The sequence below is a fragment of the Lithobates pipiens genome, unplaced genomic scaffold (genome assembly GCF_037356315.1).
Source record: "Lithobates pipiens isolate NorthernLeopardFrog02 unplaced genomic scaffold, aLitPip1_a1.2 Scaffold_22, whole genome shotgun sequence".
In the NCBI taxonomy this organism is placed as follows: Eukaryota; Metazoa; Chordata; class Amphibia; order Anura; family Ranidae; genus Lithobates; species Lithobates pipiens.
Window position 1 is genome coordinate 244,937,560 of NW_027507784.1, and position 14,308 is coordinate 244,951,867.

The window sequence follows — 14,308 nt, forward strand, 5'->3', positions numbered from 1 at the left end:
CTCAGATAGAGTAGCCCCCCCTGGGAATTCATCCAGCATTGCGACTTCCTCATCTTCCCGCTCCTGCTCCTCCACAGCCTCATCAATGACACGACGCAATGCACGCTCCAGAAAGAAGGCATAAGGTACCATGTCACTGATGGCGCCATGGCTGCGACTGACCAGTTTGGTGATCTCCTCAAATGGCCGCAGAAGTCTGCATGTGTCGCGCATGAGCAGCCACTGGCGCGGTGAAAAAAAACCCAGCTCCCCAGAACCGTTTCTTTCGCAGAGTTCATACAGGTAGACGTTAACTGCACGTTTCTGCTGGAGCAGCCTATCAAGCATATAGAAGGTTGAGTTCCATCGCGTCGGGCAATCGCAAATAAGACGTCTGACCGGCAGATGGTGTCGCCGCTGAATGTCAGCAAGGCGAGCCATGGCCGTGTAAGATCTTCTGAAATGGGCCGAGATTTTCCTTGCCTGCCGCAAGATGTCCTGGACCCCAGGGTATTTGACAAGGAATCGCTGCACGACCAAGTTTAAGACGTGTGCCATGCACGGCACGTGCGTGATTTTGCCCTGTTTCAATGCGCTAAGCAGATTGGCACCGTTGTCACACACCACTTTACCAACTGTCAAATTGAGCGGTGTTAGCCACTCATCTGCCTGTGAACGCAAAGCTGAAAGGAGTGCCGGGCCAGTGTGGCTCTTTGCTTCCAGGCACAACAGACGCAGCACGGCATGGCAACGTCTCACCTGGCATGTGGAATAGGTTCTGGGGAGCTTGGGCGGTGCAGTGGAAGAGACGCTAGCAGCGGAAAAGGAGGAGGCAGCTGAGGAGGAGAGGGAGGAGGATGGAGTAGGAGGAGGAGAAGAAGAGTCAGGCCTGCATGCAATCCGTGGCGGTAAAACCAAATCTACACGGGTGCCACGGGTTACATGCTTGACGGCCGTCAGAAGGTTCACCCAGTGGGCAGTAAAACTGATATACCTTCCCTGCCCGTGTTTGCTAGACCACGTGTCTGTGGTCAGATGTATCTTGGCACCGACACTGTGTGCCAGAGATACATTCACTTGCCGCTGAACATGGCCATATAGCTCTGGGATGCCCTTCTCTGAGAAATACTTCCTTCCTGGGACCTTCCATTGTGGTGTTCCAATGGCCACAAATTTGCGAAAGGCCTCCGAGTCCACCAGTTTATATGGCAGTAGTTGGCGGGCTATGAGTTCTGACAAGCCAGCCGCCAACCGTTGGGCAAGAGGGTTATCCGGCGTCATCATTTTTTTACGCTCAAACATTAGGCCCACGGAAGCCTGCCTTTTTGCAGAAAAATGTGAGCTTGGCGTGATGGAAGGTGGAGTGGAGGACAATTGTGAGGAGAGAGGAGAAGGAGAAGTAGAAGACGAGGCTGGACGGTGAGAGCCTGCAGTGTGGCTTTGTGTGTTCCGTTGCTCCCACTGGGCTCGGTGATGGCTGCTCATGTGCCTTCTTAAGGCGGTCGTCCCTAGGTGAGTATTGGGCTTACCGCGACTAACGCGTTGACTGCAAAGATTGCAGATGGCAACGCTATTGTCAGCAGCGGACACGTTAAAAAAAGCCCACACTGCGGAGCCATGTGCCGGTGTCCTGGGAGCGCCAGATGTGACCGTACATGGTCGATGACTCGCTCCTGATACATTTGCAGTCTGCTTTGTCCCTGCTGTGCAATGTAAGTCATTGCTGCTTCTCCTCCCTATCTGCTGGTCCATATCTCCCTCTGAACTCCCCTCCTCTTCCTCTCTTGTGGGCACCCACGTGACATCACTAGACACGTCATCATCAACGTCACCTTCCCCACCGCTATAAGTAGAGTAGGCAGCAACACCGGGGACCAACCTCCTCCTTGGGCTGATCTGGGTACTGGCGTCAGACTGCTGAGTAGCGCTTGTTGCTACCTCCTCTTCCTGATCCAATACCAAGAGTGGCTGCGCATCAGAAATGTCCTCTTGATATGGATCGGAAAATAATTCCAGTGACTCAAGCGGAAGGTATGTGGTGGTGGTGGTGGTGGTCGTGTTGTTGGTGGTAGTGTCTTTGGGGGTGCACATAGCAGAGAGTGAAGAAGAGGGTGCAGATCGAGAGGATGAGGAGGGTGCAGAAGAGTAAGGCTGAGCGAGCCACTCAACCAAGTCTGGTGCATCCTTTAAAGTAATTGAACGCACCTTCTGCAACTTCCCACTTTGGCTCAAGCCTGTTGCTCCTGCCCTACCCCTACCACCCCTGCGGAAGGGCCTGCCTCTTCCTCTGCATGTCATTTTTTAAATGACCCTGTGACAAAACTCTTAGTCCCTATACCGCTGAAGGACTGCTGCAGTATAGGTGAGCGGTCAGCAGTGGTGCACGTCAACCCTATCTATTGTGGACCTATAGCGGTCCTTACAGAACAGCAGACTGTACCGCACTCAAGCCTATGTACCGTAGCACCCTATACCAAGTTACCAGTCCTTATAAGAACTTTTGTGGACCAAGCAGGTTGTGTATTAGTGTTTAGCAGACTGTACGTCAGTCCCTATACCGCTGAAGGACTGCTGCAGTATAGGGCAGCGGTCAGCAGTGGTGCACGTCAACCCTATCTATTGTGGACCTATAGCGGTCCTTACAGAACAGCAGACTGTACCGCACTCAAGCCTATGTACCGTAGCACCCTATACCAAGTTACCAGTCCTTATAAGAACTTTTGTGGACCAAGCAGGTTGTGTATTAGTGTTTAGCAGACTGTACGTCAGTCCCTATACCGCTGAAGGACTGCTGCAGTATAGGGCAGCGGTCAGCAGTGGTGCACGTCAACCCTATCTATTGTGGACCGATAGCGGTCCTTACAGAACAGCAGACTGTACCGCACTCAAGCCTATGTACCGTAGCACCCTATACCAAGTTACCAGTCCTTATAAGAACTTTTGTGGAACAAGCAGGTTGTGTGTTAGTGATTAGCAGACTGTACGTCAGTCCCTATACCAATGAAGGACTGCTGCAGTATAGGGCAGCGGTCAGCAGTAGTGCACGGCAACCCTATGTATTGTGGACCGATAGCGGTCCTTACAGAACAGCAGACTGTAACGCACTCAGGCCTATGTACCGTAGCACCCTATACCAAGTTACCAGTCCTTATAAGAACTTTTGTGGAACAAGCAGGTTGTGTGTTAGTGATTAGCAGACTGTACGTCAGTCCCTATACCAATGAAGGACTGCTGCAGTATAGGGCAGCGGTCAGCAGTAGTGCACGGCAACCCTATGTATTGTGGACCGATAGCGGTCCTTACAGAACAGCAGACTGTAACGCACTCAGGCCTATGTACCGTAGCACCCTATACCAAGTTACCAGTCCTTATAAGAACTTTTGTGGACCAAGCAGGTTGTGTGTTAGTGATTAGCAGACTGTACGTCAGTCCCTATACCAATGAAGGACTGCTGCAGTATAGGGCAGCGGTCAGCAGTAGTGCACGGCAACCCTATGTATTGTGGACCGATAGCGGTCCTTACAGAACAGCAGACTGTAACGCACTCAGGCCTATGTACCGTAGCACCCTATACCAAGTTACCAGTCCTTATAAGAACTTTTGTGGACCAAGCAGGTTGTGTGTTAGTGATTAGCAGACTGTACGTCAGTCCCTATACCAATGAAGGACTGCTGCAGTATAGGGCAGCGGTCAGCAGTAGTGCACGGCAACCCTATGTATTGTGGACCGATAGCGGTCCTTACAGAACAGCAGACTGTAACGCACTCAGGCCTATGTACCGTAGCACCCTATACCAAGTTACCAGTCCTTATAAGAACTTTTGTGGACCAAGCAGGTTGTGTGTTAGTGATTAGCAGACTGTACGTCAGTCCCTATACCAATGAAGGACTGCTGCAGTATAGGGCAGCGGTCAGCAGTAGTGCACGGCAACCCTATGTATTGTGGACCGATAGCGGTCCTTACAGAACAGCAGACTGTACTGCACTCAGGCCTATGTACCGTAGCACCCTATACCAAGTTACCAGTCCTTATAAAAACTTTTGTGGACCAAGCAGGTTGTGTGTTAGTGTTTAGCAGACTGTGCGTCAGTCCCTATACCGCTGAAGGACTGCTGCAGTATAGGGCAGCGGTCAGCAGTAGTGCACGGCAACCCTATGTATTGTGGACCGATAGCGGTCCTTACAGAACAGCAGACTGTAACGCACTCAGGCCTATGTACCGTAGCACCCTATACCAAGTTACCAGTCCTTATAAGAACTTTTGTGGACCAAGCAGGTTGTGTGTTAGTGATTAGCAGACTGTACGTCAGTCCCTATACCAATGAAGGACTGCTGCAGTATAGGGCAGCGGTCAGCAGTAGTGCACGGCAACCCTATGTATTGTGGACCGATAGCGGTCCTTACAGAACAGCAGACTGTAACGCACTCAGGCCTATGTACCGTAGCACCCTATACCAAGTTACCAGTCCTTATAAGAACTTTTGTGGACCAAGCAGGTTGTGTGTTAGTGATTAGCAGACTGTACGTCAGTCCCTATACCAATGAAGGACTGCTGCAGTATAGGGCAGCGGTCAGCAGTAGTGCACGGCAACCCTATGTATTGTGGACCGATAGCGGTCCTTACAGAACAGCAGACTGTAACGCACTCAGGCCTATGTACCGTAGCACCCTATACCAAGTTACCAGTCCTTATAAGAACTTTTGTGGACCAAGCAGGTTGTGTGTTAGTGATTAGCAGACTGTACGTCAGTCCCTATACCAATGAAGGACTGCTGCAGTATAGGGCAGCGGTCAGCAGTAGTGCACGGCAACCCTATGTATTGTGGACCGATAGCGGTCCTTACAGAACAGCAGACTGTACTGCACTCAGGCCTATGTACCGTAGCACCCTATACCAAGTTACCAGTCCTTATAAAAACTTTTGTGGACCAAGCAGGTTGTGTGTTAGTGTTTAGCAGACTGTGCGTCAGTCCCTATACCGCTGAAGGACTGCTGCAGTATAGGGCAGCGGTCAGCAGTAGTGCACGGCAACCCTATGTATTGTGGACCGATAGCGGTCCTTACAGAACAGCAGACTGTAACGCACTCAGGCCTATGTACCGTAGCACCCTATACCAAGTTACCAGTCCTTATAAGAACTTTTGTGGACCAAGCAGGTTGTGTGTTAGTGATTAGCAGACTGTACGTCAGTCCCTATACCAATGAAGGACTGCTGCAGTATAGGGCAGCGGTCAGCAGTAGTGCACGGCAACCCTATGTATTGTGGACCGATAGCGGTCCTTACAGAACAGCAGACTGTAACGCACTCAGGCCTATGTACCGTAGCACCCTATACCAAGTTACCAGTCCTTATAAGAACTTTTGTGGACCAAGCAGGTTGTGTGTTAGTGATTAGCAGACTGTACGTCAGTCCCTATACCAATGAAGGACTGCTGCAGTATAGGGCAGCGGTCAGCAGTAGTGCACGGCAACCCTATGTATTGTGGACCGATAGCGGTCCTTACAGAACAGCAGACTGTACTGCACTCAGGCCTATGTACCGTAGCACCCTATACCAAGTTACCAGTCCTTATAAAAACTTTTGTGGACCAAGCAGGTTGTGTGTTAGTGTTTAGCAGACTGTGCGTCAGTCCCTATACCGCTGAAGGACTGCTGCAGTATAGGGCAGCGGTCAGCAGTAGTGCACGGCAACCCTATGTATTGTGGACCGATAGCGGTCCTTACAGAACAGCAGACTGTAACGCACTCAGGCCTATGTACCGTAGCACCCTATACCAAGTTACCAGTCCTTATAAGAACTTTTGTGGACCAAGCAGGTTGTGTGTTAGTGATTAGCAGACTGTACGTCAGTCCCTATACCAATGAAGGACTGCTGCAGTATAGGGCAGCGGTCAGCAGTAGTGCACGGCAACCCTATGTATTGTGGACCGATAGCGGTCCTTACAGAACAGCAGACTGTAACGCACTCAGGCCTATGTACCGTAGCACCCTATACCAAGTTACCAGTCCTTATAAGAACTTTTGTGGACCAAGCAGGTTGTGTGTTAGTGATTAGCAGACTGTACGTCAGTCCCTATACCAATGAAGGACTGCTGCAGTATAGGGCAGCGGTCAGCAGTAGTGCACGGCAACCCTATGTATTGTGGACCGATAGCGGTCCTTACAGAACAGCAGACTGTACCGCACCCAAGCCTATGTACCGTAGCACCCTAGACAGACCAAGTTACCAGTCCTGATAAAGAGCTTTGTGGAACAAGTGAGTTGTGAATGATTAGCAGACTGCAGCAGAAGGGCAGCAGTCAAGTATAATATTCTTTCTATATTTGGAAGAAAGAATATTATACGTGTACAAGCCTATTACCGTACCACTGATACCAGTCCTGAAAAGAACCTTTGTGGAACTAATAGTAACAGCAAGTCTTTAAAATTATCCTCACTGCCTGACACACTGCTTCCTGCCTGTCCCTATACAAATTGGCAAAAAAGAGTAGGCTGGAACGATTAGCTGGAACAGCTCTTTTGTGGACCTGATAGTAACAGCTAATGATGATGATGATGATGATGATGAAGAAAGACTAATCTGGCTGAGCTGTCCCTAAAATAGCAGCATACAGCGCTCTGTCCCTTTATCTAAACTGACAAAAGAAACTCAGGCTGCTGACCTAACACCTATACCAGTCCTGAAAAGAACTTTTGTGTACCAAATAGCTAGCGTTTTCTCTGTCCCTACTCCACACAGGATCCTTTCCCTACAGTGACAGAAGAAAGAATGTAAAATGGCCACCGGATCGGGTGTATTTATAGGTTAGGGGGAATGTCCAAGTGTCCATGAGCTGTCATGTCTCAATTGGTTGTCCTGTAACACATGATAAACGTGTCACGAAAGGTTAAAGTTCTTGTATACATTAAACACGTAAGTCCGCCGGGGCGAACGACGGAAAAAGGCGTTCGAACCCGCGGACGGCGAAAGTCGGAAATTCGCCGCGAAACGACCGCCGGGCGAACCGTTCGGCCATCACTACTGAACAGTGTTTCAGCGGACAGTCCGCTCGTGTGTGGGCTTCAGCGGACAGTTTCAGCGGACAGTCTGACGAACAAAGTTTTACGGAATTTCCATAAGACAGTCCGCTGAAACTTGGTTTTGTCCGTCCAAACTTGGTTTCAGCGGACAGTCCGCTCGTGTGTAGGCAAGTTGGACGGACTAAGTATCGCGCATACTCAGAAAGGGTTTACACGGCCGAAGGTTGCATTGCAGTGTATAGGACGTCGTTTTTCTAGTCCCGTCGTACGTGCTGTACACGTCATCACGCTCGTTTTCAGCGGACTGTTCGTTCATCGTGTGTGGTCAAGTCCGTTCATGCAAATTTTGAGCGGACTGTTTGTCGGGTTGTTTGACGAACTAAGTTGGGCGAACAGTCCGCCCGTGTGTACGCGGCCTTACTCTAAAATCATGTTTTGAGAGCCGGTGCAATATCGAGAACAATTATGCCACGTACACACGATTGGACATTCCGACAACAAAATCCCATGTTTTTTTTCCGACGGATGTTGGCTCAAACTTGTCTTGCATACACACGGTCACACAAAGTTGAAGTAATTTCCAAATGTCAGGAATACGGTAACGTACAATGCGTACAACGGCACTAGAAAGAGGAAGTTCAATACCAACTATGCCACGCTTTGTGCTCCTTCCGCTAATCTCTTGTTAGTACGGTAGGTGACCGCGATATTGTGTCAATCTCGCTGCTTTTATCGGCGAGATTGATACCCTGCGAGCCCCGTTGCGGGAGCCAGCGCCGAGCTGGCTCGCATCTGGAAAGGAAAAATGTTTCTTTTCCTTTCCCGATAAGCGACAAGCATTGCTGACATTGAGGCCGGGTTCAGACTGGTGCGGGGATCCGAATTGGATTCCCGCCAATACCAGGCACTGTATTTGGTATGAATCCTAAGGGAGAACTCCACGCTAAATTAAAAAAAAAAACGGCATGGGTTCCCCCTCCGGAGGCATACCAGGCCCTTGGGTCCGGTAGGGATTTTAAGGGGAATCCCCAACGCCAAAAAAACGTCCCCCCAAAATCCATACCAAAATCCATACCAGACCCCTATCCGAGCACGCAGCCCGGCCGGTCAGGAAAGGGGGTGGGGAAGAGCGAGCGCCCCCCCACCCCCTCCTGAGCCGTACCAGGCCACATGCCCTCAACATGGGGGGTGGGTGCTTTGGGGGAAGGGGGCGCCCTGCGGCCCCCCACCCCAAAGCACCTTGTCCCCATGTTGATGAGGACAAGGGCCTTTTCCCGACAACCCTGGCCATTGGTTGTCGGGGTCTGCGGGCGGGGGGCTTATCGGAATCCGAGAGCCCCCTTTAAGAAGGGGGCCCCCAGATACCTGCCCCCCCACCCTATGTGAATGAGTATTGGGGTACCATGTACCCCTACCCATTCACCTGGTGAAAAAAAGTAAATAAAACACAACACACAAGGGTTAAAAATAGTTTATTGCACAGCTCCAGTGGTCTTCCATCTTGGGGGGTCTTCTCACCGCTGCCAGGGGGTCTTCTTCCGACTTCGGGGGTCTTGCCCCCCTCTTTGGTTCTTTTTGCTGGGCCTCCGCTTTCTTCCTTTAGCTCTTTTACTAGCGGAGGCCCGGTCTTCTGTCGCCGCTGCCCCTTCTTCCGACTTCGGTGGTCTTGCCCCCCCTTCGGTTCTTCTTGCTAGGCCACCGCTTCTTCTTCCAGCTCTTTTAATAGTGGTGGCCCGGTCTTCTGCCGCCGCCGCCTTCCGTTCTTCTGTTCTTCTTCTTCTTCTTCCTTCTTGAGATGTTGACTCAATGCTCTCTCTGGCCGCAATGCCAGGGACGTGGTGTGCGGCGACTTATATAGGGACAAGGGGCGGGGTCACTGGTTGATGTCACATGGTGACCTCGACCCCTTATGATGTCACAGTCCCGGAGGATGGGACATGTGCTTTTAGAAAAGGGTTTTTGAACAAACCAACATCTTTGGTGTATAACATTATTTTTTTGTCACATTAATTAGAAATAGCCTTTTTTGGTTAAACAGGCATGTTTCAAAACATAAGATACACAACTCAGGAACTTACAAAGTTTAACTTTGATAAAGTGAAGGCAATATCAGACATGAGTTTGTCCAAATTGTGTTGATATTGCCTTCATCAGATGTAAAAGCCAAATTTTGAAGATGCACACAAATTGGGATTCAAACCTGGAATCCAATGCCTAATGTCAACATGCACTAGCTCCCATCATGGGGGATCAATGGATGTGTTTTGGGGGAGCAACCCCTTCCTCTCAGCTACTTTAGTTGCGGAAAGGGGTGGCATTCACAAAACGCGTACATTGATATCCCCTGATGGCAGATAGCACATGTTGACACACTGGGGTTATTTACTAAAGGAAAATCCACTTTACACTGCAAGTGCACTTGAAAGTGTACTAAAAGTGCACTTGGAAGTAAAATCGCTGTAGATCTGAGGGGGACACTTGCAGTGCAAAGTGGATATGCCTTTCGTAAATAACCCCCACTGTGTGCATCTTCAAAATGTAAAACTTTTTTTTAAAATCAAAAATACATAATAAAAAAGGGTTACATTTTTGTGTGTTTTAGATTCTCCCTAAAACATCAATGATGTTCTTAATTTTTTGTTCAACATCATTGATATTTTGCTTTAGATTTTCTAAATCGCGATTGCACCCCATTCTCTCCCTGATGATGATCTGGGCACTTTCGCTTGTGAAATTACATTCTTCTTCCAGAACATCCACATCACCTAAAAATAAAAATAAAACACCATGGGGGCTATTTACTAAAGGAAAATCCAATTGCACTGCAAGTGCACATGAAACTTCACTGAAAGTGCACTTGGAAGTAAAGTCGTAGATCCGAAGGGGACATGCAAGGAAAATAAAAAACAGCATTTTAGCTTGCACATGATTGGATGATAAAATCAGCAGAGCTTCCCCTCATTTCAGATCTACCCCTTATATATAGAGCGACTGCACTTCCAAGTGCACTTTCACTTTCAGTGCACTTTTAAGTGCACTTGCAGTGCAAAGTGGATTTGCCGTTCGTAAATAACCCCTATGTATTATAAATATGCTGGAACAGATATCTTACCTGAAACTTTGGTCTCAGACACTCACCTGTTGTAGTGGCAATTTCGCCCACTATATAAACCTCTCCCTCCTCATCCTCTGCTTGTGGTGTGGGGATTTTCCCTTTTTTAGGAGGTGGGGGGTCCCTGGTGTCCTCAGATGTCCCGAGTCTTTTCTCTCCTATGTGAATAAAAAATAGGTATACTTAGCATACAGATATTGGAAGGCAGAAATAGGAATATGAAACATTGCTTGGAAGTGTCGTACAATTGTCTGTTTTGGCAGAGTTACAACCTGAAGAACATTTTATTTCCTTTCTAAAGCTGGAGTACTTAGCTATTACACATGTAGGCACCCCTATGGTATCCATTGGAGCACCTGTGTGGGACACTCCAAAAAGTTTGATTCTGGTGTCCCGCACTAGTGCCACACTAGTGCTCCTGCGTCCAGATGTGTAAACAGCTGCTGAGTGTCTTCTCCATACATTCAATCAAGTTTGCATTTCATTCTAGTTACAAACCCATCTAGACAACAAACTTATTTTAATACAAATAGGCATGAACTAGTTAACCTGTATTTGCCCAAAACATCTTATAAGTGGGCGAACAAACAATGTTTCCTACAACCGATTACTGTGCCCATGAACATGAAAGTTGCCATTTTAAAATGTACAACAGTAAAGAAAAGCACATGGAGCAGCACAAACGTTAAGAAGAAGAATAGGAACACGCAACAAAATACTTTTTTGCAGCACATTCTTGATTCTTCTGTACTGATTGTGCTCCCTCAATTTGAGGTCTGACTATCAGTTTCTTCAGTTAATCCTTGGATCGTCGTACCCCAAAATTCCTGTGCAGACTCTTCACAACTTTAGGCATGATCTTTACCTTTCTCACATTTTGGTTTGGGTATGGTCCTTACTTCCCATCATAGTCGGCCCTCTTGAAGATGTCCACCGTCTACACCATCTCTATAAAGGCCATAATTGAAGCCTTCAATATCCTCCAGGAACGGGAGGTTTGGGGCTCTGGCCTTTTGTCCTTGCACCTTTTCTCTCTCCGCCATGTGCTCTCCCACTGCGCTGAAAGACAAGGGGCAGGGAACAGACTAGAAAAAGTCAGGGACAGGTGGAATTTCATGCATGAGCAGTGTATATAAAGCGGAACACGTGTGCGCTGTACTTACGATCTGTGCGTCGGGGATGAAGTAACTGAAGCGACCAACGTTATAACAAAGGTACAGTTTTAAGTTTCTGCATCAGTGGCCTATACTGCTTATAGATTGAGGCCTATATTGGGTCCAGTTTAGGAGAGTTTCACCTGACATTAGGATTTGTCTTGTCTTGTGTCTTGCAGAGAAAATGGATCTATTCAATGATGAGGATTTTATCCCCATATTCATTGATATGTACAGGGAGCCAACTTGTCTGTGGCAGATAAACCACCCCTTTTATAACAATAAACCAAAGAGGAAGGCAGTGCTGGATCAATTGCTGGAATTTGTGAAGCTGGTGATCCCCAAGGCAGACATTCCCTATTTGAAGGCCCTAATTGGTGGCATGAGGAGCACTTATATTGGGGAGCTCAAGAAGGTCCAGGATTCCCTGAGATCGGAGCTGGACTAGATGACATTTATGTACCCAGGCTGTGGTAATACAACAGACTGCATTTTCTGACAGGCCAGACTGAACCCAAGCCAACACTCCAGTTTTCCTTCAAGGCTTCCCCCCACCCCCAGCTGAGGCTTCCGATGACCAACCTGGGCCTTCCAGGCAGCAACATGTGGAGGAGCCCACCTTGAGTCAGATTTAGCATTCTTAAAAATATTTCTGGTTGTCAAATTAATGATGTTAAATATATGTTAGTTTTGATAAGTAATATCTGATTTCCCAAAGTGTTTTACGTATCAATAGACAGTAGTGGCCACAAATGATTGTGACAAGAATGAAAAATGCTGTGATCAGAATGATAGTCTTTTCTATTTATTAACTTCAATTTGCAACAGTCATGAGCTGAAAATTGTGTGTGATTGATGAACCAAAAACTAAAACTATGTCCCTTTTTCATACACAGGAAAGCATCAGCCAGGAGGAGGCTGTGGAAAGTGGCAGCCAGGAGGTGGCCGGGCCCAGTAGCCTGCCTGAATCGCAGGTCACTCCCCTCGGCCTTCAACAAAAAACGTGCCAGGAAGAGGAGTAACCTGAAGGAGGCAGCAATTGGCCTATTTCTGAAAGCTACTGTTTCCATCAGAAACCCCCACCAGTGTTCAAGAGGACTATGCCTACATGACAGCCTGCAATATGCTGGAAATGGAGGAGGGCCAACGCCTATTATGTGAGGAAGTGATCTTGCAAGCCCTAAATAAGGGGTTGAGGGGCGAACTCACAAGCCAAAGCCACATTTGTGAGTTAAACCATGGTCCTCTTCCAGGTCCTCCTCGTTCTTCACCTCCTGCCACAACTCCAACACCAGAGCCACAGCCTGAAAGGAAGCATGTAAGGAAGACAAGAGAGTGATGGCCTGGGTTCAGTTCAGCCTGGTCTGGAAAAAGATGCAGGCTATTGTATGACCACAGCCTGGGGACATAGATGTCATCTTCTGCTGTTCCTGATCTCTTGTAGTCCTAGACTATTATATGTGTAGGGCCGGCTCCTGAAGAGCACGCGCTATGTTTTTGAAATTTAAGGTTGCACCCGAACTGCAGTTTGGTTTTGGTATAATTATTCAAAATTTTTGACCTCAGCATCAGTCTGACTGGACTATAGGGTGTTCACCCTGGCCACCGGGGGCACTGTCTCTTCTGGTAGGCATGGAACCAGAGTCTGGTTGGGTACTTTAAGGTTACTTTCTCTCAGAGCCCGCCCATTGGGAGTGTCACTCTTGCTGTGCTTTCTGGGAGAGAGTACTTAAGATGCGGCTGTCACGTGGTCCGGGGGTTTCCGGTCCAGAAGGGTGTTCTGACTCAATGGTCCCGGTCCTCCTGACCAGCCCCCAGGAAGGCTATGGCCTGGGGTGCGGATCCACCCGACTTTATGTCTCCAGACTGGCTAGCCCGAGGCAAGGAAACTAAAGAAAGGATTCTGAGGTGGTCCAGTGCCGTTTCCGGTTGTGGAGAGGCCCAGCAACTTCATAGCTATCCAGGGGAGAACTCTTCAGAAGAAGGCCACGTACGGGTTGGCTTCTTAGCAAGAGCCTGGTGAGGTTGAGGGACCTAAGTGAATCCAATCTCGTGGGTATCGCCAAACCGGCTGAAAGATCCAGGTATTACATTAGTGTTCTACAAGTTCTAGTTTCCTATATGTTCTACAACGTCTGTGGTAGAGACTTATTCCTACATGTTCTACAACAACGTCTGGGGCAGAGACTTGTTCCTGATTTAAGCACCTTGATGGTTGCTAGGCCTTGTGAGAGAAGGATTATGAAACTTGAGTGAACATCCAGCTGTGAATGGCTATTCTCTGGATTTAGTCAAAGTATGCAAGTTCTTTATTATTGACTTTGACGCTAAAGCCGCGTACACACGGGCGGACTGTCTGGCCAACTTAGTCCGTCGAAACACATTTCAGCGGACAGTCCGCTCGTGTGTGGGCTTCAGCGGACTTTTTCAGCGTGCACTCTGGCGGACTAAGTATTTCGGAATTTCCGTAATATTGTCCGTCATACTTTGGTTTCAGCGGACAATCCGCTCGTGAGTAGGCTAGTTCGACGGACTAAGTATGGCGCATGCTCAGAAAGGATTTACACGGCGAAAGGTTGCATTGCTGTGTATTCGACGTCCTATTTCTAGTCCCGTCGTACGTGCTGTACACGTCATCGCGCAAGCTTTCGACGGACTGTTTGTGCATCCGTGTGTGGTCAAGTCCGTTCATTCGAAAGTAGGACGGACTGTCCGTCAGATTGTCTGACGGACTAAGTTGGCCATACAGTCCGCCCGTTTGTACGCGGCTTAAGAGTACCTGAACCTTTCCTCCTAACCCTCTGGTCCTATACTAAGAGACTGTTTGTTAACTACGTTTTTTGCAAATAAAAATCCCTTTAAGCGGATCTATCATCAGTCTCTAAAGTTTCTGGGCCATCTACCACGGGAACCCCTAGACACAAATCGAGGTGAAGAAGGTAATGGTATGCCCAATCAAGCCAGCAGCTCCTTCGGGGGGTTAGTGCTACATATGGACTCCTCAGGCCACCAATTTAATTGTAAAATAATTGATGTGTGCCCTG